The 23,729-nt window shown below is 44.2% G+C and overlaps 1 pseudogene; it reads right to left on the bottom strand.

Moving 5' to 3' along the window:
* Positions 1 to 18,564: 18,564 nt before the first annotated feature.
* LOC121270307 lies at positions 18,565 to 23,045 on the bottom strand (annotated as a pseudogene).
* Positions 23,046 to 23,729: the final 684 nt, after the last annotated feature.

The following is a 23,729-nucleotide window of genomic DNA, read 5'->3' as shown; positions in this document are numbered from 1 at the left end:
TACTCGTATCCAGTATGGAATGAATATGAATTAACACAACCCTCCTAGAGAGTCAGAGTTACATCCTTTTCGAAGGAGACATTACTCCTGAGTTCACTTCTTTGCAGATGAATCCGACTGTGTGATATCACTACCTGCTATAACCCCGCCCACAGCATCGGTTTGCTGTCGTCAGTATCACCCCCTTCCTTGCCCTTTATTATTGGAGAATTTGCTGCCTTTGTTCTCTGCTTGGAATTGATTGGATGAGCAACTCAGTGTGGACTCGGACTGGGATTCTGTATTCCTGCTCCGACAGAGGGTTTCCCTTGACTTCACAGTTACAGACACAGCGAACGTCATGCAGAACCATCTCACACTGCTCCTCACCCCTTCTCAGTAAGTGTTCACGCCCACGAAAAATTCATTATTCCCAGAAACACCCTCACCCAGATGTCAATGTTTATGAAATGATGATGATGTTAACAATAACGATGTATCATTATTATTTCATGTTAGAATGGAGCCGCCAAGACAAAGTGGAACAGCCGGTTCTTGAAAAGATTGCTGAAGAGGAAAGTAATGTCACCCTAAACTGCACCTTAAAAACAAACGTTGGTAATCCTACTGCGCTCTGGTACAGTCAGCACCCTGGGGAGCCTCCACACAAAATGTTTTATATTATTGGAAGGATAATAAACCACAATCCAGGTTTGGCTGCCCGCTTCAGTTCTGCGTTTGATAAAACAGCCAAGATCACCGAGCTAACGATCGTTAAGGTCGTGATCTCTGACACCGCCGTGTATTTCTGTGCCATGAGACCCACCCTGCTGCAGAGAAAAGCCGACTCCGCGCAAAAACCAACACTGAGGTTTGCAGTTGGTGCTCGCCAGAGGGCGCTGTCACACCGACAAAACAAAGCTCCCAAACAGCCTCCACAGTGGGAATATCTAGGATATCCCCCACCCCAACACGCCCACACCCCCTCCCCCCCACCGCACCCCCCCCCCATCCCCACCACCACCACCAAAATAGTAACAAAACCACAGTTAGCAAAATCAGGCAAGTCTCACTTGTGCAATTACATTTTTATATTTTGCTGATTTCAACTGGTAACTCAGCGATAAGTTTAAAGTGGCAGGAGTTTAAAGTGGAAAGTGGGATTAGACGGGGTGACTCGTTTTTCGGCCGGCGCTGACAACGGTGGGCCAAGTAACCTCTTTCAGCTCCGCTATCTTTCTACGATTCTATGAGAACCTGTCTGAAAAATCCTGAGACGTATCTCCCGCGCTGTATACCTTCATTAACTATCCCGGAGTTTCCCGGGATACTTGATGCACCAGAAGAGTGTTCCAGCAGCAATTGTCGAATAAGTGCGGTTCAGTATTATGGTCTGCCCTTCCAGAGCTGTTAATTCAGAGGGGCCCTGAGACAATTCATCTTCGCCATTAGTTCCTGTAACACATTACAGAACTTAATAAATGCCTGACGGTGAATATAATCCATGGGACATTCATTGATCATTAAAAACAAACTCACCGGGCAGCAAGACCAATATTAGGAATATAGGGGTCACATGGTGCCTGGTTTAGACTAACAGAGTGACTTCTATTCCGACATGAAAGAGTAAACGGATATCAGGGGGAGGCTTCACTTACCCTGCATTTGGAAACTCGGGGGCGATTCACAGGTACAGGATTGGCTGGTCTCTCAGTACTGACGACAGTTGTGCACCAATTAATGTTAATTGTAGATCAACGACTTGATCTGGCTGTCTTCCTGTATTGCTATGTTTTTCCATGTCAATGGCTCTGTCTTCGTACCTATGTCTGGTTTTCAATCTCTTTATCTTTCTCTTTCTCAGTCTTTCTGTCTCTCTGAGCCTCTTTCTCTCTGTCTCTGTGCGCTCCTTCCCCTCTTTCACCTGTTACCTCTCTGTCTCCTTCTGTCGTGTTCCTGGAAGTACAGAACATAGCAAGTCCAATATCTCCCAATCTACCATTCAAGGAGTTCTCCAAACAACACCCTCACGTGTTAGGGGAAGCTATAATAGACAATATATAAAAAACACGGATCGGAAACAGCTACACTTAAATCCCACACTTTTTGGATAGGTGTGAACCAGGTGTCAAACTGACATGATTTCCTTGCGTGGACATTTAAAAGTCGAATCTTACCGGGACCTCTGTCATTTCATTATGTTTAAAACGAGCATGAATTAACAGGTATGTCTGGCATATTGAAAATAAACAAAGACTATCACAAGAATTCGAACTGGAGTTGGTACTATGCATAGTACCATGCATAGGTTTACCTGTATTAAAGAATATTGTAATAAGGGTAAGAAGAACAAGAAGAATGTGGCATAATCAAGCAAGAACATCATTCTGTAATATGAGAATTCAGTGAACTGTCAGGAAAAGGCCATTTGCCACACATCGGCACAAGAGGGAGCGCACACACCGTGTTTGTGCACTGCAGCAGGTACGGGACCGCAAATTCAGTGGTTATGTTACCAGACTGGTAATCTGAGATAACTGGTTTAATAATCCGGCTACATGATTTGCATTCAGACCACGGCACTTGAGGAATTTAAGTTCTGCTAATAAAATAAACACCTGAAGTTAAAGCTAGTACTGGTGGCGACATGACACTGTTGTAAGTCCCAGCTGGTCCAATAATGTCTTTGAGGGAAAACAATCCAGCGTCTTTGCCCGTTCCGCCTACCAATAGAAATCTGGGTGACTCTTATAATAGTATAATAGCCGTTTCATGAAAACTGCTATGAAAACCATAAGCCAAATATAGACTGCGGATGTTGAATCGTGATTCAACACTATATCTCCCTCAATTTTTCTCCCTCAATTCTGAGCCTCAATCTGTTTCTCCCCCAAACCTTCCTCACAGACGAGTTTAAAAACAAGTATTTAGGTGTTGCTCTGGACCATAATGTGCAGCCAGTGCAAACAGCGCCAGTCGTTCATATCTGGGCACAAGCACAAAAAGGCTTCAAACACCCCGCAAAATAGTAAGGCCTTCGTTTCCAAAACCCAAAGCGGATTTTACTCATTTTATGTGCTCGATTTAAGTACAGGAGAAATAGGAACAGTAAACCCACTGATGTGCTTCGTGCCCATCACAAATGATGAATGTCCATCCATTCTCTACCCACTGGTTTCCCATCCAATTAATCGAGAGGGAAAGGTCAATGTTTGACCCGCTGCCACACCCTGTAACCAATCACAGATTGGAGACCATCACCCTCTCCCTGGCCTGGATTTTACCCAGGTCCCACACGGATGAAAATCAGTGCCTGACCCGCTGCCAGTTCATAAGGTCACACGGAGAGAATGCGGCCTTAATGTCCCAGTTCTCTGTAATAAACGCCGACACGTGGCTGCTGGAGTCACATCAGGCCAATCAGATCCAGTGATTTCAGCTCTTTCGATCCCATATCCTCAGGAAGCGACATCAGATCCGCCTCAGCCAATTGACTCAGCTTTTCTTGTCCGGTCTTCGGCAGGTTTCTGAAACACAAAATATCCCCCGGAACAGCAGCAATGCGGCTCTCCGTTCTCTATGTGGTCTGGGTAACATTCATTGGCGGTAAGAAGTTTAAAATTTGAAAAGGGGGCTTAATTTTGGGGGGAATAAATTTGAAAAGCGGAAAATTCATGTTAACCATGTTTCGGATCTTGATGGGACAAAACTTGGGTTTGTTGTGAAATGTTCTGGTCTTTAACCAGACGAACACAGGCCACAAAAGAAAATGAAAAGAAACCCAATTATAATGATAGTACTAGAATTCAGCAAGAACTGTACAGACTGGGGTTCTGCCCTCTGGTAAAGAGAAACTGAGGAGGAACCGAATAGAGGTCTTCAAAATGATGAAGGAGTTCGATGGAAAATATAATTCCACTTGTGTAGGATTTCTAAAGTATGGGTTATAAATAAAAGAGTCACGGAAAAGACTCAATAGGGGATTCAGGACAATTATCTTTACTTTTTAGAATAAGGAATTCAATGCCACAAGGAGCAGTTGAGACAAAGACTCTAGTTGTAATGAAGGGAAACGGGATAAGCGGAAGAGGGAGAAAAGGTTGGAAGGATTTGCTGAGAGAGTGAGGATGCTCTTCGGGGTTGGAAACACGGAGATGGACCATTTGGGCCGAATGAACTGTTGTGTGCTCGAAATTACATTTAATTTATGTCACACTGGCTGTGAACTTTCACTCTCAGTTCTGTTCAGTTGAAGTTTTAATCGTTGATTTCCTCTTTCTTTAACCGTGTGTTCCAGATCTAAGCGATGGAGATTCAGTTACTCAGCGGGAATCCTCACTCACAAAGACAGAGGGAGAAGATGTCGCTTTAAACTGCACCTATACCGACAATGCCTTCTACTTATTCTGGTACCGGCAGTACCCAGGCAGACAGCCCGAGTTTGCAGTCCGGAGGCAAACGGGCGGCGGTTCAGAATTTAAGGCGGATTTCGCTCAGAGCCGGTTTTCTGATACAGTCCAGCAGTCAGACAAGTCGTACCGATTGACTATCTCGGAGTTGCGGCTGTCTGACACCGCGGTCTATTACTGTGCGCAGAGTCTCACAGTGATGGGAACGAGTGAAAGCCTCGTACAATAACTGCTGCAGTTTTCTGGGGCACAGCTGCTGTCTGCTGAGGGCTGTTTATAACAGCGGGTTTGACACCGACACGACAATCCATTCTGTGCGAGCAAAATCCAGATAAGCACCATCTAAAATCACTCACGTTGAATATTGATTCAGTCTGATTACGGTATTAAATGTGTGGGGCAGAATCCTGTTGTTTATTTGGGAATTTCTGAGAGCTCGCCATATCCTTTGAGAATACAAACACATGAAAGTGGCCGGGGTCCATTTATATCCGTGCACTGCTGTTCATGAAAGAACTCACGGCAATGGAACAAATGTTTCTTTTGAGTTGAAATAGTCAGTAGTGTAGACATAAGGTCACTAGGCGAGGAGAATCCGAATAAATATGATGGATCATTAAACATCTGTCAATGTTAGATGTTTCCATATATTGAAATTAAGACTCTATAATATAAACAGGCACAAAGAGGTTATTTTCAAGACATGATTAGAAGCTGATGAACAATGATTAATAGATTGAATAATCCACAAGGACAGGCTGGTGTGACCGAGGCACCGGAACAGATGACCAGAAAACCGATTGATACTAAAGCTTTTTTTTAAGTGTCAGACATTTTGAGCACTGGATGCCCTTTGGGAAATATGAACATACCAGATAAGGCTTTATGAAAATGCAAAGTTCTTTTTTCCTGCGCGTTCCTTTAGTGATATATAACTGATGCTGCATTTGTGTGTTGTGTGTACCTTCTGTAACGGCTGGAACATAAGGTGAACTATTTTGCTCAGGATTTCTGCCGTTCTATCTTTCATTTACAAAATGGGATGAATTTTCTGAAAACATTTTACATTATGTTCAGGATGCATTCGATGTAAATGGAAAAGTTCGAAATGCCGCACCTGTTACTATTGGCTTGTTACTTATGTGGATTTACTTTCAATGAGCACATTCCGGTTACATGCTTTAAAAGTCTTTGTTTCCTCCCACTCTACCCGCCATGCCGTTCACCTGGTCACGTTTCTGCAGTGTTCCTGTACGAGGAAGGCCCCCTCTGGTTCTTGTCACTGTCTCTCTCAGCCCGCTGTAATACACCTCACAGGTCATGGATGGTGAAATTCTCCTCACTTCTGGAAGTGTCGGGAGATGCAGATAATCGAGCCCCCGCGCCCTCTGCATTGAAAACACCCCCAGCGGAATGGATATAGGTCAATATTGTAGGGGCTTCCTCGCCCCCCTGTCGATACAGTTGCAAAGCCTTTGTTCTTTTCTCCTGCGCGTCCCTTTAGTGATATATAACTGATGCTGCATTTGTGTGTTGTGTGTACTTCCTGTAACGGCTGGAACATAAGGTGAATTTGTGGCCGAATAGCTGAAATTAATGGTCAGCGAGTCTCCTTCAAACTGTGCCCCTGCAACTGGCTCCCGTAACACCGAGTCTGCAGAAAACTCAAAGTACAGAACTTCAACATTTTATTATCACTATTACAATCAGGGTTATCATGTTAATGGAGCCCTTTACAACTAAAGGGAAAACATAGTTAAAAGGAAGATCACTATGCCAGTATAACCTGCAAGATGAAAATTGCATAACTTGGCAATTTACCAGTTAAGAGAATCGCATAGTGAAGAATGAACAGAAAACATGCTTGCAAAGCCGATGGGGGACTTGAATAAATTGATTCAAATCAGAATTATTTTAGTGAAGAGTTAAGAAGATGTTGAGTAATATCCGGCCCTCGCCCGATTGGTTCATTCCCGACTGAGCTCACAGCTCTTTGTCCTTCAATTTACCCAATCAGATCACAGTTCCTTCAATCCATGACGCCAGAGAGCTCGAAATAAGGAGAGAAAGCTTAAGAACAGACGAAACAAGAGCTGTAGTCAGGCATTCGGTCTTTCGACACTGCAGCACCAGCTATCTCTAATCTACCTATCTAAATCTCATCCACCTTCCTGCACTATCCCCAGATCCCTTGTCGCCCTTCATACCCATAGATCTAGCAACCTCAGTCTAAAATAAACTCAGCGACTAGGCTGTGGAGTAGAGAATAATGAGATCTGCATTGAAGCCAATATAGTTTCTTTAAGGGGGTCAGTCTTTGATGCGGAACGATGATGGGTAATATTTAAAGTCGTTCTCTGACCAGTGTTCGAGTCTCCCATTAAAAGAGCTTCTCGATGACCATGAAAAATACTCACAGCCGATATAAAGAGGGATTTCACATAGAATGCCGCACACTCTGCACCCCGCCAACACCATCCACCCCCACCGCCCCCCCCCCCCAATAACCCCCCCCCCCCCCACACACACACACACACACCATCTTTTTCTCCCTCTCTCTTCCTCTTTCTCCTCTGGCTTTGATTACTTGTTTCCCTCTGGGTTACCCTTTTTCTCTCGAAATCACTTTCTCCCTATCTCACTCTTTCTTTTCTCTCTGTGGGAGTGTTCGTTCCTGTTTTTCATTAAGTTGAAAAGTGAAGTAATTCTTGGAGGTGATGTGGCCCATTAATCACATATCCAGAATTAGCACAAAAAGATGGAAGTTACTGACCTAATTCAACTGTGTGGGGTGAAAGTTCTTCAGCAAATGGCCCAGTAGAGCCCTGCTGTGTCCAGGTGAAGCTTCTCACACGGCATTGGAAAAAGTATGACGGCACAGACCCACAGAACGGACACGCGCAGAGACAAACACACAGACAAATACAAAAAAGCACTTGCAGGTGCACACACAGACATGCAAAATCAAACACATACTCTGAAGTGCATAAAATCAAGCACGCACGCACAGACACACAAGGACAAGGAGAACCATACATGCACAAAGAGGTATATGTCTATAGAGAGATCAGTTAAAGAGCAAACTGTCTCTCAGATGAATTAGAGATCAAACAGTCTCCCATGATCGATTAGAGATTAAACTCTTTTCCATCCTTTTTTTGCTAATTCTTGTCATATGATTAATGGGCCACATCATCTCCAGGAATTTCTTCACTTTTCAACTTAAGTCTCTCAGGTCCATTAAAGATCAATCTGTCAAATCAATTGAAGATCAAATTGTCTCTGACAAAATCAGGTCAGAGGAGAGGAAGAAACGGAAGCTGTGGCCAGGGATGCAGCAGATTGAAAACTGATAAAAGTGCACGGCGATGATCAGCTGCAGCCGGTACTGATGGAGCGGAAGTAGCGACGATTGAAACTCCAGGAGACTGTGAGCATCCTGCATCTGTTCACACATCAAGTGACTGAGAATATATAGTGCGGAAGGGGCAGGAAGGGAGCAGAGTCATAGAAAGTTAGGGAACGGAATGAAGACTCCGATTACCGTATCTGTGTCTATTTGAAAGATCCATTTCAATCGTCTTTGACACCTCACATTTTCCACGTCGCTTTCATTTCTCAACTTATAACAATTCCGTTTTGAAATTTACGATTGAATCCTCTTCCTCCATCATTTCAAACATCGTATTCAAGGTGGTAACATATACAATGTAATAAATAAAACAGATCTTTCCATCTCAAATATTTTCATGAAATTGAGATGATTTGGTTATTGAAGTTTCTGACAATGGAAGAAATTGCGCTCTACTCTGATTAAAGGACAATTTTTAGCACATCAATTGAATCTCTCTTCTATCTTCTTTGTTACGAGGATAAAAATCCAGGTTTGCTTAGTCTGTTCTCGTAAACGTTCCTCATCTCTGATGCCATTCTGATGTACTGCGTCCGCACATTCTCCAAAATCTTGACATTCCTTCTACTTCGTAGTGCCCAGGATTTGGACAGAGAACTCCAGCAATGATCTCTACAGAATTAACATCACGCCCCAACCTAAACATCAGCAGTCACAGAGACTGTGTCTGAACAGCTCCAATTCAGATTCCTGGGGAACATTCGTTTCTTGATAAGCATTTCAATAAACCCTGAATCCATTCAACAGCTGCATCCGAACACGGATTGAAACTAAATCACCAGCGGAGGGCGCCAAATTCAAACATGGGCATCACTAAGTGACGTGGTGGAAACGCCATAGCCAATAGGGATGGTTTCCTGAATGAGGTCACAATGAGCCTGGCCCCCTGCAGTGGAATAATGAGCTGAACAGACCCCGAGTTTCCTCTCTCCTCCTCAATCTCTGGTTTATTCCATTCACATTCACTGAGAGATTCAGTTAAACATGTTGCCGATAATACTGGCGGTGCTGTTCGGCAGTAAATACTGGATTACATTACTCAAGGCAGATTAATGTACAGAGATTGCGATAGTATTTAATTCAATTCGCGATCAGAAATATCTATATGATGACAGCTGGGTAGATAGGAGGTTCCGCGAACTCAAACAGCTACAAACAAATTTAGATCAACATTGTTTAACCGCTTGATATTTCATGCCTCTACCTCACAGGCGGACTATGCGCAGATCCAGTAACTCAGTCCCCAGTCGCAAAAACGGTGTCAGAAAGGGGTTCGGTGCAGTTAGACTGTGAATATACAGATCGGAATCTAAACAACATGCAAAGGTATCGGCAGCAGACGGCACAGCCACCAAGATGGATGATCACCAATATCTTAGCACTGAAGGAAGCTGAAATTTTAGGACGGTATCTGGCGGCTGCTGGCCTGTCTCAAAAGAACGGCTACCTCGATATAAGCGAGTTGAGTGTGGAGTACCGGTCGATGTTTTATTGTGCAATGAGGCACAGCGTTAGATCACAGCTAGAACCCTGTACAAAAAACCTCAGCGAGTATTTGCAGCTCCGATAAGTTTTATTTTGTGCTTTTGTGGACGGGAACGGTTTCATTCTGGGTTCCAGAGAAGCAAAACAGGCAGGTCTATTTGCTGTCGTTTTATTGCTCTCTTTGTCCTTGTCTTAATCCACAGAGAAACAATTTTGGGGAAAAAAGATGTTTGTTCGTTCATGGGATGTGGGCGTCACTGGATAGGCCAGCATTTATTGCCCATCCCTAAATTGCCCTTGTTCAGAAGACATTTTAGAGTCAACCACATTGCTGTGGGCCTGAAGCCACATGTAAGCCAGGCCCGGTAAGGACGGCAGATTTCCTTCCCTAAAGGACAACAGTGAACCAGATGGGTTTTTACAACAATCAACAATGGTTTTATGGTCATCATTAGACTTTTAAACTGAATTCAAATTCTACCATGGCAGGATTCGAATCGGAGACGCCAGAGGATTAACCAAGATTTTTCAAACACAATGCCAGCGATAATACCAGTACACCATCACCTCCAAACAAGCAAAGCTATCTCCATGCCGCCATTTGTAGCGTAACTAACTCCGAATGTACCCGGAATATCGATTTGTCAACAGAGTTAAAGAAAGCTTTCAGAAGTTGAGTCCCTATAGCAGATAATTATGGGCTGTTCTTACAGAACCGTTAACCCAGATGGACCCAGGGTGGATTGGTGGATGTGCGGATTGAACAGTTTATTCTACCTATTTCCACAAGCACTTTGTTTAATTTTCCTTGTAAATATCATTATGTTAATTTCATTCTTGCCTTGGCAGCTATTCCTTGTCACTGGGAAACAAATTCGGATATTGGTTTATCGAGAACGCAAGGACAATCATTTTGCGTCACCATAACTCTACTTTCATTGCAAATGAACTTATATTCTTGCATCGCCAATTCTCTAATCGTGCTCCTGAGCATCTCTTCTCCATATTCAGTGATGAAAGAGTTGAAGGAAGATTTAAAGTATCTGTAGACCATGCAAAAGGCTCTACCACTCTCACCGTTCACTCGGTTCAGTTCTCAGATGCTGCAGTGTAGAACAGTGCAGTGAAACACGGGGAGGCACGGAGGGGAGGAGGCTGCACTAGAACTCATTCGACATGGGGACTGGGGATACAATCAGGACATGGGCTTTAGATGCGTGAGCGGCTCTGCAATAAAAAAAAAAGTTCATCATCCAAGTAACTGAAGCAGGAATAGGCCACTCGGCCCCTCAGGTTCGTTCCACCATTCAATAAGGTCAAGTCTGATTTGATTGTAACCTCGACCTGTTATTCCCGCCAATCCCCAATAACCTCTCGCCCCCTGAGCCACTGTGAAGCACTTTTCGGTTACTCTGAGGTCGCAAAAAGCACAGTTCACATCCACACAGCATCGGGTGATGTCAATCCACCACTGCGTTTTGCTGGGTTTCTGAAAGAACTTTTCAGTTATCAGGAGAGGCGCCTCCACTCGGCGAACTAGGTGATGGCATCAGACTACAATGTTTGGAGGGAAGAGGGGTAGGGAATGGGAGTGCAGGGGCAAAAAAACACTGTCGACTTTTTAAAAAGGAGCTGAACGCCGGCCGTGATTGTATTGATGAGTAAATTGCAAATTTGTTTCTACTTTCCAACAGATGACGTTATTCATACTGAAAGGAAGGGATTGTGTCCATTACTCTAGCTGTATTCTCCTGTGAAATAGTAGAAAACGGGCAGTTCCTTATACTTCCCTGCTCTTTTCACTATGTCCTTCTTATCCAATTCCCATTTGGAATTTATTGTTTAATCTGGGTCCAGCTTCCTTTCGGACAGCACATTCGGGATCAAAACTCAAAAGTGACTTATCATGTTATCAAATACTTTATTTTAAGTGTAAGGGCTAAACGTGCAGATCGAGTCTCTGAGGTGTGGAGTTGTTGCTGAAAAAAAATGAATGAAAGAAAGTCAGACAATCAGGCATTTACATAGCGCCCTTCCCGGCCTCAGGGCGCCCAAAGGGCTTTACAGCCAATTAGAAACTTTTGTAACGCAGGAAACGCGGCAACAAAATGTGGGCAGAGCAAGATTCCACAAAAAGTAATGTGATAAATGAGCACAAAACTGGTCCCACTGGTGTTAAATGAAGGATAAATATTGGCCAAGGGCACTGGGGGGGACACTTTGCTATTTTTTAAAAATTGTTGAATAGAGACAATGAGACATTTTGCAATTCACCTGAGGGCGTAAACACAGGCCATCGTTCAGCATCTCACCCAGAAAGACAGCATGTTCGATGACTCAGGGTTCCTTCAGTACAGACAACAGGAGACCGTCGGCAATGGAATATGAGATTTACATACCTCGAGTGAGGGAGCTTGAGCGGATGATTTATTATTAAGAGTTTTATGCACTGAGAGACTCTGATGGAAGAGGAACACCATGAGGGGGTTTTATTATTTTTCACCAGTTAAGGATGTGATCTTACCTGTTTGTCTGGGGCAGGCAGAGGCGGAGGATGACAAGCACAGAATGCCCTGGGGGTTTCAGCATGAGCTTGGAATGTGCCAGTCTGCGCATATTCAGCCCAGTGATCTGCAGTGGGGAGCATTGCAGTCATCACCAAGGCGCCTGCGTGGTGATGGTGGCTCACAAACACGACTATGGGACCCGGGCATGGTTACAGGAGGTGGGAAAAGATAAACCCAGGTTACTGTGTGGGTTGATCAGCAAGGAAGAGGGACCAGGCAGCAAACAGGATGCTGTTAGCTGGCTATGTAGAGTTGGGGCTCAGGAGAAGTCACAGATGCCGTTTGATAGCTCTGTGCGCTTAGAGTTCAGAAGCCCTGGGCACTAGAGAAAGGCAGCAGAAGGTGGCAGTCTCCATGCTGCTAAGAGGGTTAGGGCTCACTGGAAGCTGTGGGAGCCACTGATAGCTTGGTGCAGATGGGGAGATTGGAGCTCAGTAAAATGCCCGGGCAGCAGCAGCAGTAAAGCTTAAAGAGCTGAAATTGTGCCAATGATTAGAGATTGATGTGGAATCTCAGCATATAAGATCAAACCACCAGGAGGTGAACAGCCGTGAGGCAGTCCAAGTCAGAGCAGCTTTCGAGAGGATTCAGAAGCTTGTTCTTTGAAAATGAAGAGAGGAATCCCTCGTGAGGGAGACAAATATTCTGTGGCTCACTGTGCTCACTGACGTCTTGGTGGGTTGCTGAGAAATCCGTGGAATCTGTCTTGGTCGCATCTGCCTTTCAATATGCAGTGAGGTCTGTTCAACCACAATTTGCTCACTATTTCATATTTACCTTATGTTAATTATGAATATTAGAGTATCAGATTAATATTGCAAATTGTTTTACCTTGCTCCATTTGCATGGTGCTGCCAAAGCTTATTTTGTTTATTCGAAACCGTGAAATATTTTGGCTGTATTCTGATAGTAAGCAACCGGGATTTCAAACTTTGTCTACTTTAAACAAAACATTAGTGGTCCCTAACTGCCTGATAACACACTATTTAAAGCAAAAGGCAATGGTCACAAAGGGACATTTCAGCACCTTCTTCAGCTCATCCCTGAACTTGGTCTGGGCTACTGCGAAGATGAAGATGTTATTGCAGGAACTGAATAACAGGAGCATGTTGGCTGTCTCCTGAAGGATGAAGTGCGAGTCATTGAAATCTAGGCCGGTGAAAGAGGCATCATCCACAACCTGCACGTAGAGGAAATGTCGGACATAGGTGACCCACAGGAGGAGGAAGCTGAAGGAGGTGGCGAAGAGCAGGACAATGAACCTCTTGCAGTTGGCAATCTCCGGGTCTCCATGACCCTCGACGCCCCAGAGCATTCTGCATGTTCTGCTGGCCGCTAAGATGTGCCTTACGGTCAGGGCATTGAGCAGCAGAATGAGGCGGAATGGGAGGAAAGGGATCAAGATGTGATCTAGCCAGTCGTAGGCCTGCCAGGTGGGCAAAATGTAGTAGCTGGACTTAATGTCGCAGAACCAAGACACCCCGTCCAGAATATGCAAGGGCTGGTAGGTGAAGTAGAAAGGGACGTTCTTGGCGCAGCCCAGGGCACTGACCAGTCCTATAACCAATAACGCAGTTTTCTCAGTGCAGTATCTGGTCTTCGGGCCCTGACTGCAGATGGACACGAAACGGTCAAAAATGAAGGTCACTGTCAGCCAGACTGAGACATCCCGGGTGGCATAGACAAGCACGGTGCTGACAGCGCACCCTGGGGTGGTAGATAGGACACTATACCTAAAGTAAATGCCACCAATCCGGTTGAGGATAACGGCATCGATCATGACAAGGACATCGGTCACCGCTATCACCACCAGGTAGTTAATGATGCACCGGGAGAGCCCGCACCACCCTCAGGATAGGATTATGATCACCACCAAGTTGGATGTAAGAAATAAAAAGAGAGAGAAAAAACTGAGAGAACTCCAGACACCATCTACTGCCTCATACAATCTATTGCTGAAACTCTGATGATCAGTCCCTTCACCACCTCCAGACTCCAATTATTCCAAATCAGTTGCTAACTGTTCGACATCCAATGTTGCATTGAACATTTGTCAACACAGAGGACATTACAATCAGTTCTCACCACAAACTCTGCCCTCTGGCCACTGATCCCGTTCCCGTGGCTCGCTATCTTCTGAGGTTTGAGACTCTTTCCAATAGTTATCTCTTGTTTGACTGTGAGATAAACTTCCAAACGCCCACTTCCCCATGTCTATCATAAACACCGACATTGCATCCTTCAACCTTTCTACTACAGCCCATAATATTGCCCGTCTCTAACCTGCCTTAGCTTAACTGCTGCTGAAACCCGTATCCATACCATTCTTATAACTAGGCTCATGACCATTGGAATAGTCTTTGGGCGGTATCTAACTTCGCATCTTTATTGAACTTCAGGTCATCCAAACAAACATTTGCTCCCCATACCCTTACCCACACCAAGTCCCGTTGATCAATCACCACTTTGCTCACTGAGCTGCACTGGACCCTTGTCCGTCAAAGCCTCTATTTCAATATTCTCTTCCTGACTTTCAAACCAATATTCAGTGTCGCCACTCCAGTTCCCTGTAAAATCCTGCAGCTTTACAACGATCTGAGATCGCAGCGTACATCCAACTCTGGCCACACTTGCATCCCTGATATTAACTGCTCCATCACTAAAGGCTATGCCTTCATCTTCTGAGATAAAGAATTCCGACCCCACCTTCAACGGCTCCGTCTCTCTTTTCTTATTTACAATTGTTTTTAATAACGTACTTCTTTGATCAAACGTTTTGACATCTGGCCTCATATATCTTTGTGCGATTTCTTATCAAATTTGTTTGTCAAAACTTTTGTGAAACATTTGCACCATTCGTGCTGCAGAGACTCAAGAAAAAAATGCAACTCAGATTCCTCAAGTGGAAAGGAGGGATGGACAATAAATTCTGACCCTCCCAGTGCCACCCACTTCACGTGATTCAATAAAAAATATAATTATCCAAAATAAAATCCAAATGCATAAAACCTAACACGACACAACAAAATAGACATTTGGTTAAAAATCTTGCACCCCCATTCACCTCTGCCAAACGTTTCCATCATTCATTCCTATGGCCACATTTACAAAAGGAATTGCCCAATGTACAACATTGTAACTAGAACATGCTTTCAGGCGTCGCCCTGCAGATTAGTGGAATCATTGAATGAAGTTTAACATCACGATGCATCTTGAATAATGATCGCACTTTAGATTCATTTTCAGGTATTTTAATAAAACCAATGCACAGGAATGCATTTTATTGCTCTAAGATACGCTAGTGTTCCATCTAACACTAAAACACCAGAATGCATTTCACTGCATTAGAATAATTTCTATTGTGCAACAATACAACGTGTGTAAAGTCCCATGCATTATAATTAACATTTCTGCAATCTAATAAACGGTTGATTGCTAAGTGCGCAGTGTAATATGCTGAACATTACAAGTACAAGTAATGCACTATAATACACCATAATCCAGTAAGTCCTCTATATTCAGACAGTGCCGATTATTGGGAAAATTCATCGCGATCCAGAAAGGGAAGGGGCAGAATTTTGGAGATTTACAAAACGATAAAGAGTTCATTTGGGATTCATAGCTCACCCGGGACACCACTAAACCCGTGAACAGGATACTAAATGGCATAGAATGCTCCATGCGCTAGCCTGTGCATCATCTGTCAGAAACCAAGGAGATTCTGAATGCTGCACATCCTAACTGTGTGACGCTTTGAAAAGGTCCCTCATTTATACCAGTTGACAGTCTCCAGGGGGGCAATTAAGTTAGAACATACACTTTAGTTACATGTCGGTGAACAAACAGATGAGGCGATAGTTTCATGACTTTCATTTCTAATATTGGTAAGGTAGATAAACCCATTGCCATTGAGGGTGAACTGTTGCCTGCAAATCCTGCAGTCCCTCCACCCCAAAAACCATGTCTTAGCGTCTCCATCAATCAGAGCCCCTGTTGAAAATGCTGAGCTGAAATCCCATCTCTAATCCAAAACCACCTCTTCCCAGTCCTGTCATATCCCCAATTATTTTGTGCTTTTAGTTATCAGATGAGTTTATCTGTTTGATTTCTTTGTAAGTGTTCGAGTGTTTAGTGCCTTCATGTTATTCAAATATTTAAATAGATTTACAGCTGAACAATTTGAAACAACTATAAGCTAACATGGGAGGACATATGAAGTCGAGCTCATCGCTTGCAAACGCTGGGCCATGTGGAAACAGCATAAAATTTGTTTGTCCCGATAAACCACTAACACTGAAAGTGCATCCAGGTTTGGAGTTTGAATTTAGAGTTTCAAGTGAAGGAACAAGTGACACATTCCCTGGCGTGATACAAACTGGGGCATCGTTGGGGAAAGTAACACTGAGAGATGGCTTAAAATTAATAGCACCAAGTGCAGTAGCAACGGAGACACGACCAACATAATGTAGAACGATGCTTGCCCTATTGCAGCCGTAACTGAGACAAAGCCTCGTGTGACGTGAACAGCGACAGGGTGTATTGGAATATAAAAGAAGAAACATTGTCTCGTGCTGTGATAATTAAGTACAATGTAAACACAGTCGAGTACAATAATTCACATTTCGTCTAATACAAACAGAAGATTGTTCTAGTGCAATGATAACTGAGCTGGGGCCCAGTTTAACACAGGCAGGGAAATGGTCACGTCAAGTAATTACTGGGCAAGAGTTTTATATATAGAGACAAGTGCAGCAATAATAGAGGCAGCGTCAATGTAATGCAGAATGCTACATCGTTCAGTGTGGTAATAACTGAGACAGCGCCTAGTGTAATACAGACAGGGACATGGGCTAACATTGTATAAACAGAGACAGGATCCAGTGCAATATAGACAGAGTGTGGCCTCGGGTAATATAAACAAAGACAACATGTCGTGTAATATAGATAGTAATAGGTCACACAATCATGATTGATGGTGTTATCGACATCACAGCTGAGCAGGGTATCCGCAATGTCCTAATGTCTACTCAGGTATAGAAATAGCACCAGAAAGTCCTTTGTTCAGGTGTTGCTTTGCGGCAGAGTCGAAGGTCAAACAAATTCAGAACAACTTGTACCTTGTTTAGCTGTGAGTAAAACAGCTGCCATCACATTTTAAATAACTTTTTTCCCTGCTGATCGATTAACAGAGAACAACCCGATCTGACCGAGGGAGCCATCACAGAATCAGATTTGAAGACATCCATTCTAATCCCCACCCTCAATAATTTGCTGTCGTGTCTCACGATTTTCTCACTTCACTTCTTGTGTCTCCCTTGGTCTGTGAGATCCGTCGGTGGTGAGCTGTCTGGCACTGAATGGAAACGCCCTGAGCTGGGATCCAGTCAGTGTCCTGATAGAGGAATGGCTGCGCTTTTCGAGACTGGAGTGGGGGGAATGAAACCCTGGTCTGTTCACTATCGCCAGCAAACTCGGGATTGTTAATGGTGACAGAAAACATCCCAGCATTAAGGATACATTCTAAAGCCCAATCTGCACTTGGGTTTTGCTTTAAAGATCTCAGCCACTATCTAGTGATACCTGCTCACTGTGCATAAACACGGCCACGGCTCATTCACCAAGGAAGCGAATCGAAACCCAACCTCTTGTTCTTCCTCTCTACCCTTCCACCAACAGAAACAGTTTATTTTGATCTACTCAGCCCAGACCTACATGATTTTAAACAACTCTATCAGATCTACCCTGCACCTTCCATTCTCCATGGAGAACAAGCCCAGTTTCCCCAATCTATCCAATTAACTGAAGTTCTGCATCCCTGAACCGATTCTGGTCAACTTCCCTGCGCCCTTTCGAAACCATTCACATCCCTCCTAAAGTGGGATGCCCGGAAGTGGACACAATGCTCCAGTTGAGGAGGAACCAGTGCTTTCCAGGGGGTCAGTAGCACTTCCTCGCTTTTGGACTCTATGCCGAAGCCGATGATACCAGATGTTTAAGCACAACTTTCTCAGGCTATCAGGCCACCTTCAACCATTTATGCCCAAATAGTGAACATCGTTTGTTGAAGAATGGATAATTGAATGAATTATTTTAGCCGCAGCATTGCAGGTGGCTCGAAGTATAAAAATATTTGAGGCTCTGAGGAGCCAGAAGGAATGTGCGAACTTGATGGGTTTAACGGCTTTATCCTGTGCTACAAAATTATAAGGTCAATTGTAAATACATTCTGGAGATTAGGTGATTCCGCATCCACACCAACAACCACCCCCCAACCTCCCTACCATCCCACCCCCTACCCCTTCCGCGTGTGTGTGTTTGTCTGCCTGTGAGCGTTTGAGAATGCTCCTTTCAAATTAATGCCGAAAATGGCCAAGACTTTGAACTCTTTCCATGCCTTGTATCACTGTGTGTCTGTAATCCCAATAATTTCAGGTTTTTGTACAGCTCTCTCCGTGTTCTGTATCACTGTGTATCTAATCCCAACCAGAGAAATAAAGAAGCCATAGAACCATAATAAAGTTACTGCACAGAAGGAGGCCATTCGGCCCATCTTGTCCATGCCAGCCCGATGACACTCAGGTGCCATTTCTAATCCCACCTTCCTTCAGACGGCCATGCTCAGGTTTTTGTAAAGCTGTCTCCGTGTTCTTTGTCACTGTGTCTGTAATCCCACCATGTTCAGGTTTTTGTACAGCTGTCTCCGTGCTCTGTATCACTTTGCTGTGCGCCTACTCAGTGCACAGTAATACAGAGCGGAGTTGCACACTCGCAGTTTGGAGATCTTTAACCGGCTGATTTTCTCGGCAGGATCGACAGAAGCAGAAATTCTCCCCTCGCCAGCGTTTTCTTTATTCTCCTCTCCTGAAGTGTGTCTCTGAAGCAGATATTCCGGAGCCTGTCCTGGTGACTGACGGTACCAGTGTACTGTGTACTGACAGAACCCTGAACACTTACAGCTTAAAGTAACGGTGTCACGGGTAGCAGAGGTTCTTACAGGTGGATTCTGGGATATCTTGGAACTGGAATCTGAAGAATAAAGAAGAAAGAACATTATTTTTTTGTTTAACCGTTGTTTGTCCAGGGGAATATGTCAACCGCGTGAATAGCTCTGCTTTTTGCAGCAATTTTCTTCGTTTGAAACCTGTGCGATCCGTATTTACTGTTATTAAAATATAATCAATGGAGAAGTGAGGCGATATTTTCTTTTCCATAGCGAATTCTCCGGATCAGGGCCGCACTGTCTGAATTGGAGGTCGGAACGGATTCCATAGGAATTTTAAAACGGATGATGGAAATAAAAATTTAGAGCTATGGAGGAAATTCGCGAGTAAGGGGAACAATTGGATTGCACTTTTAAAGGGGCAACACCTACACGATGGGCCGAATTTCATCCTTCCGTGCTGGATAATTCTATGCATAATATTACATTCCCGTTACTATTTTTCTTGGCGAGAGACAAACCCAAAGGAACATTTTATGATCAACCAGTGAAGCAACCAGTTTCCAAAAAAAAATATTTGTGGTAGAGGAACACAGCTGTGTGACATCACTGCGCTCAGCAAGATCCAACTCAAACTGATGGGATTCATCAGTACCGATTTGGCCAAACACAGCGTAAACATCAGTGGTCAAAGATCAATCATTTAGTTCGGTTTCAAACTGCTCTGGAATTTTTTATCTGCCTTTTGCTCTATTTCTCTACGTTCTAGCAATAGGGTCCAATTTTCTGCAGTTCAGTTCATTCGAAGTAATTACAATAAATTCCATTTTTTTATTTCACATTTACTTTATTTCGCATTTACTTTCTGCTGTTTGCGGTTCTTCCAATCGTAGGAACTTGTCCCAAAGTCTCTCAATTGTCGATAGGGTTCAGTCTGTTCAGTTTCCGCAGTGGTTCTACTATTACTCACTGAGAACTGCCTCTTCCGGGTCTCTGACAATTTCAATTCTTTCCGCCCATTGACTGATTCTCTCCCGGGTTCACTGGGCGGAGGTTTCGTTCAATTTCACATTATAGAGGTTGACGAATTTGGAAAGAGGAATGGACCATACAACGTGTGTAGATAATCCATTCCAGCCTGACCACACCCGAAACCTAATTGACCATTTCCCTCCAGCTCCCTGTTCCGCCCTTCCTTCTGTACTTTCAAATGTTTCCATAAATACTTCAGTACTTTTCTGCTCCAACCGCTCCCTGTGGCAGCAAGTTCCACATGCTGATGTTTTTTTTAAAATTACATTTATTTGTCTTAATGTTGTTATTTTTTCTTTAATGACTGTCATATGTTGATGACCTATTACCCTGGACTCAGCCACAAATAAACAATTTCTCCACATTAAAGCCGTTCGTTACTTTTTAAAAAATTCTATGAAATCTTCATGGAAGCTCGTGGTTCTCTATTTCCCAGAGGAAAAGAGCCTCAGCCTGCTCAGCCTTCCCGGAGACATGTGGATTGTTGCTGATTTCCTTCCTCGGTAGTGTAAGAAATCAACGCAGAGAATCCAATCAATAGAAGCAGGAGCCGACATGTCACCTTCCAAACCTGCTCAGCCATTCAGTAATATCCTGGCTGATTTACAACCTCTATATCACATTCCCACACTCTCCCCATATCCCCTGATTCTTTCAGTATCCAAACATCTATCGAATATTGCCTTGCATGCACACAGATAGTGAACATCCACAGCTCTCTGAGTTGTAGAATGCCAGATTCACATCTATAGTTCTATTGAATAACTTCTTTCCTTCTCAGTTCTAATAGATGACTCTTTATTCTGAAACTCTGACCCAAGGTATATACTCCTCAGTGTGGGGAAACTCCGACTCAGAATCTGCCCTGTCATGATCACGTCTCATTCTTCCAAGCCCTAGGAAATATAGAGATCGACTATTCAATCCCTGCTCTTTGGCCTTCTCAGGAATCAATCTAATGAACCTTTGCTGCACTCCTTCCAAAGCAAGTTGATCTCTCTTCTGTAAGGAGACCAAAACTTTACACAGGATTCCGGGCTGTAGTCCGTTTCAGTCCTTCCGTCCCTAAACCTCACACACCAGGGGGTCGGATTGCACTTTGAAAGGCGCCTGGAAATCACACAATCTTTCTCTCCCTTTCGATGAATTATTTCTGCTGAGACTAGATGAATATTCCCTCAGTTTCTAATTGTTTCCTTCTGTCCTTTATAAGATTAATGCATCACCCTCGCGCTCTCACTGCACTATGCTGTTTCAATTCACAGTAATCAGGGATACAGATAAATTACAACAATCCCATCTCTCAAACATCTATATTCAACACAGAGAAGTGCCTGCTGTTCCAAACTTTCACATTTCAGTCTGAGGGCGGAAAAGGAGGAAAGTGATTGGTTCTATAAAGACAATTGAAAGAAATGGCGGGGAGAATGTCACTAATTTCAGTCACTGATTTCCCAATAATAAAATTCCACCTAGACCCACATCAGGGTCTCTTATATCTGAAGTCCATTGTGTCACTCTCCCGTTTTCCTCCTGGGTCAGCTATTGAACGAGCCGCTGCAAGTATCCAAACTGGCAGCAGTTATGTTGAGTTTATTCACCCGGGGCCTCATTCACATTGCGCGGCTCGGTCTGTAATCCGCTGCCCAGGAGAGAGCTCTGTGACCCCCGCTCCCGGGCGCTCAGGGAGACACAGAGCTCCCTCGGTCACAGTCAACACCGGGAGTGGAGTCCGGATCGTCGACAATCTCTGCTCATTAAAAGCGATTTAGATTGTGAGAGTCCGGGATGTTGATGTTGTCCTCGATGTGCCCGTTATACCAATAATGATCCAGATTCCGTCAACTCCCGCATTCCCCCCAAACTCCACTGATCACAATAATAAACTGATGGTGAACATGACTCGTCCCAGGCTGTAACCCGGCGGGGATTGGAGTTACTTACCAGCTGTGACAGTCACCATCATCCCGGATCCATCCACATATTTAGTATCCGCCACAGTGGCACTGCTCTCAGTCTCCCCGGTACAACAACCGCCGACACCTCGACGCGGTGGGAAATCATCATCAGACAGTATAAACTGCCCAATTATTCAGCGGATTTAAATAAATCAACAATATTCAATTTTTTAAAGTCTCTGTCGGTTCAAACTGTTCTTTGTGAGGCCCTGAGCTCTGAGTAAATGATCCCAGGAACGAAATCTTCGCTTCATATAAAACGAGAAAACTATCAAAGAAAGATAGCTGAATGGAGGAAATTTCAATGAAATGTAAACAGATTACAGCGAAAATTTCATTGACCCGACAATTCACTATCCGGGCCCGGAGAATTTATATTCTGATTGTACAGAGGCATTTGCTCAGGTTTCTCCTGCTGTGGCTTCCCCACCCATCCAACACGGTGTTACAAGTCAGGATAAAATCCCTCGGATACTTGGTGAGATGTGAGGATATTAGTTAAACAGCTGGGAGTGTGGTTCCCAGCTGTGGATCAGGATCACATCTGGTGTCAGGAGTTTGTAACTGGGATCAGTCATTCCCGACCCCGGGAAAGACATCACTATCCGCACACACGCGGCAGTTATAAAACTCAAGATGTTAACGGCAACAAACCAATCTCATTATAAATCATATTGTGGGGCAGACGGTGTGAGGCGGAACTGTGGAGGGTTTAACTGCAGATTTACTCCGCTTTTTCATTTGTTTCTGTGATAATCTGCAGTGAAAGTTTTGTATCGCGGGAAGCCGAGGCCCATCACTGTTGTGTATCTGTACTGAGCTTTACAGTAATAGGTGGTGGTGTCTTCAACTCTCACATCCCGAATTTCCAGCGAAAATGTATTTTCTGCTTCATTCACTGACTCAACATATCTCCCCCCGTTGGAGATCCGCTCCCGCTGGGTTTGTCTGATGAATTCCCCGCCCGTCAAAGGTTAAGCAAAGAATCCGCTACAGAAAACACAGCTGATGGTGAGAGACTGACACTCCTTCCCTGGTCACCGCTGGCGGGTTCTGTACCACTGACTGACTGAAAGTGCCTGGAAATTAAACAGAGAGAGTTTAATGGACCATCAGAGCCGAACCACAGAACGGGTTTAAAACCCAAGACTTTCTGTAATTGGACTCGGGCAGCTTTATATTAAACACACACAATGTCGGTTTGTTTGATCGGTATTCACGTGGTAAACATATACGGAGGGTGAAAACAAGAAGGATTCCCATCCTTCTGCTGCCTGGAGCTGAGGGTTTATATGACGGGGAGCTGGAGACTGTTGCCCTGGGAGACCGGGCCTCAGAGCTGAACTGAAACACTTGAAGGGATCGAGTTGATTTTCACAGGGCAGTTTCGCTGAGAGCATTGATGGGCCGCATGGTTCCCGGGTCGCTGGCTACGTGTTGTGTGAATAAGAGACAGGTTTATAAAAGGAGGCTGCAATTTTCTGACTCTTCATTTCGATTGTGATCCGGATGTGAAATCCCTTCCCACAATACTCTGGTGTGCAGAGATGGGGGAGGGGAGCTTTTCTATCAGGTGTGCTGCCGCCTTCCTTTCCCCACAGTAATGAACTGTGTGGTCGGTGCATGTGTTTGTATTGGGTGGTGTTTGATAAAGGTGGAATCTGTGCCCAGGGCACCAGGAGAATCCCCCTGCCCAGCTCTTACCCCAATATTCTGGAGATTGTTACCTGCTTCTTGTGGCCCCAGACAGGGTATCTGCTGTTTTGCAAAAGAAAATCACAAGCATTGCTTTAAATATCCCTGGGAACTACCCTCCGCCAACACTGGAGTGCCCTTGTGCCAAAAACCCCATACTGGTTGCAAAGGTTAACCATATATCAGGGACATTATTCACTCGAAACCCTCTTTGTGAAGGTCAGTTCAACATTGTAACCATTCCCTGCGGGC

The sequence above is a fragment of the Carcharodon carcharias genome, chromosome 27, assembly GCF_017639515.1.
Source record: "Carcharodon carcharias isolate sCarCar2 chromosome 27, sCarCar2.pri, whole genome shotgun sequence".
Classification (NCBI taxonomy): domain Eukaryota; kingdom Metazoa; phylum Chordata; class Chondrichthyes; order Lamniformes; family Lamnidae; genus Carcharodon; species Carcharodon carcharias.
Note: the sequence above shows the minus strand (reverse complement) of the source record. Positions and strands in the feature narration are given on the sequence as shown.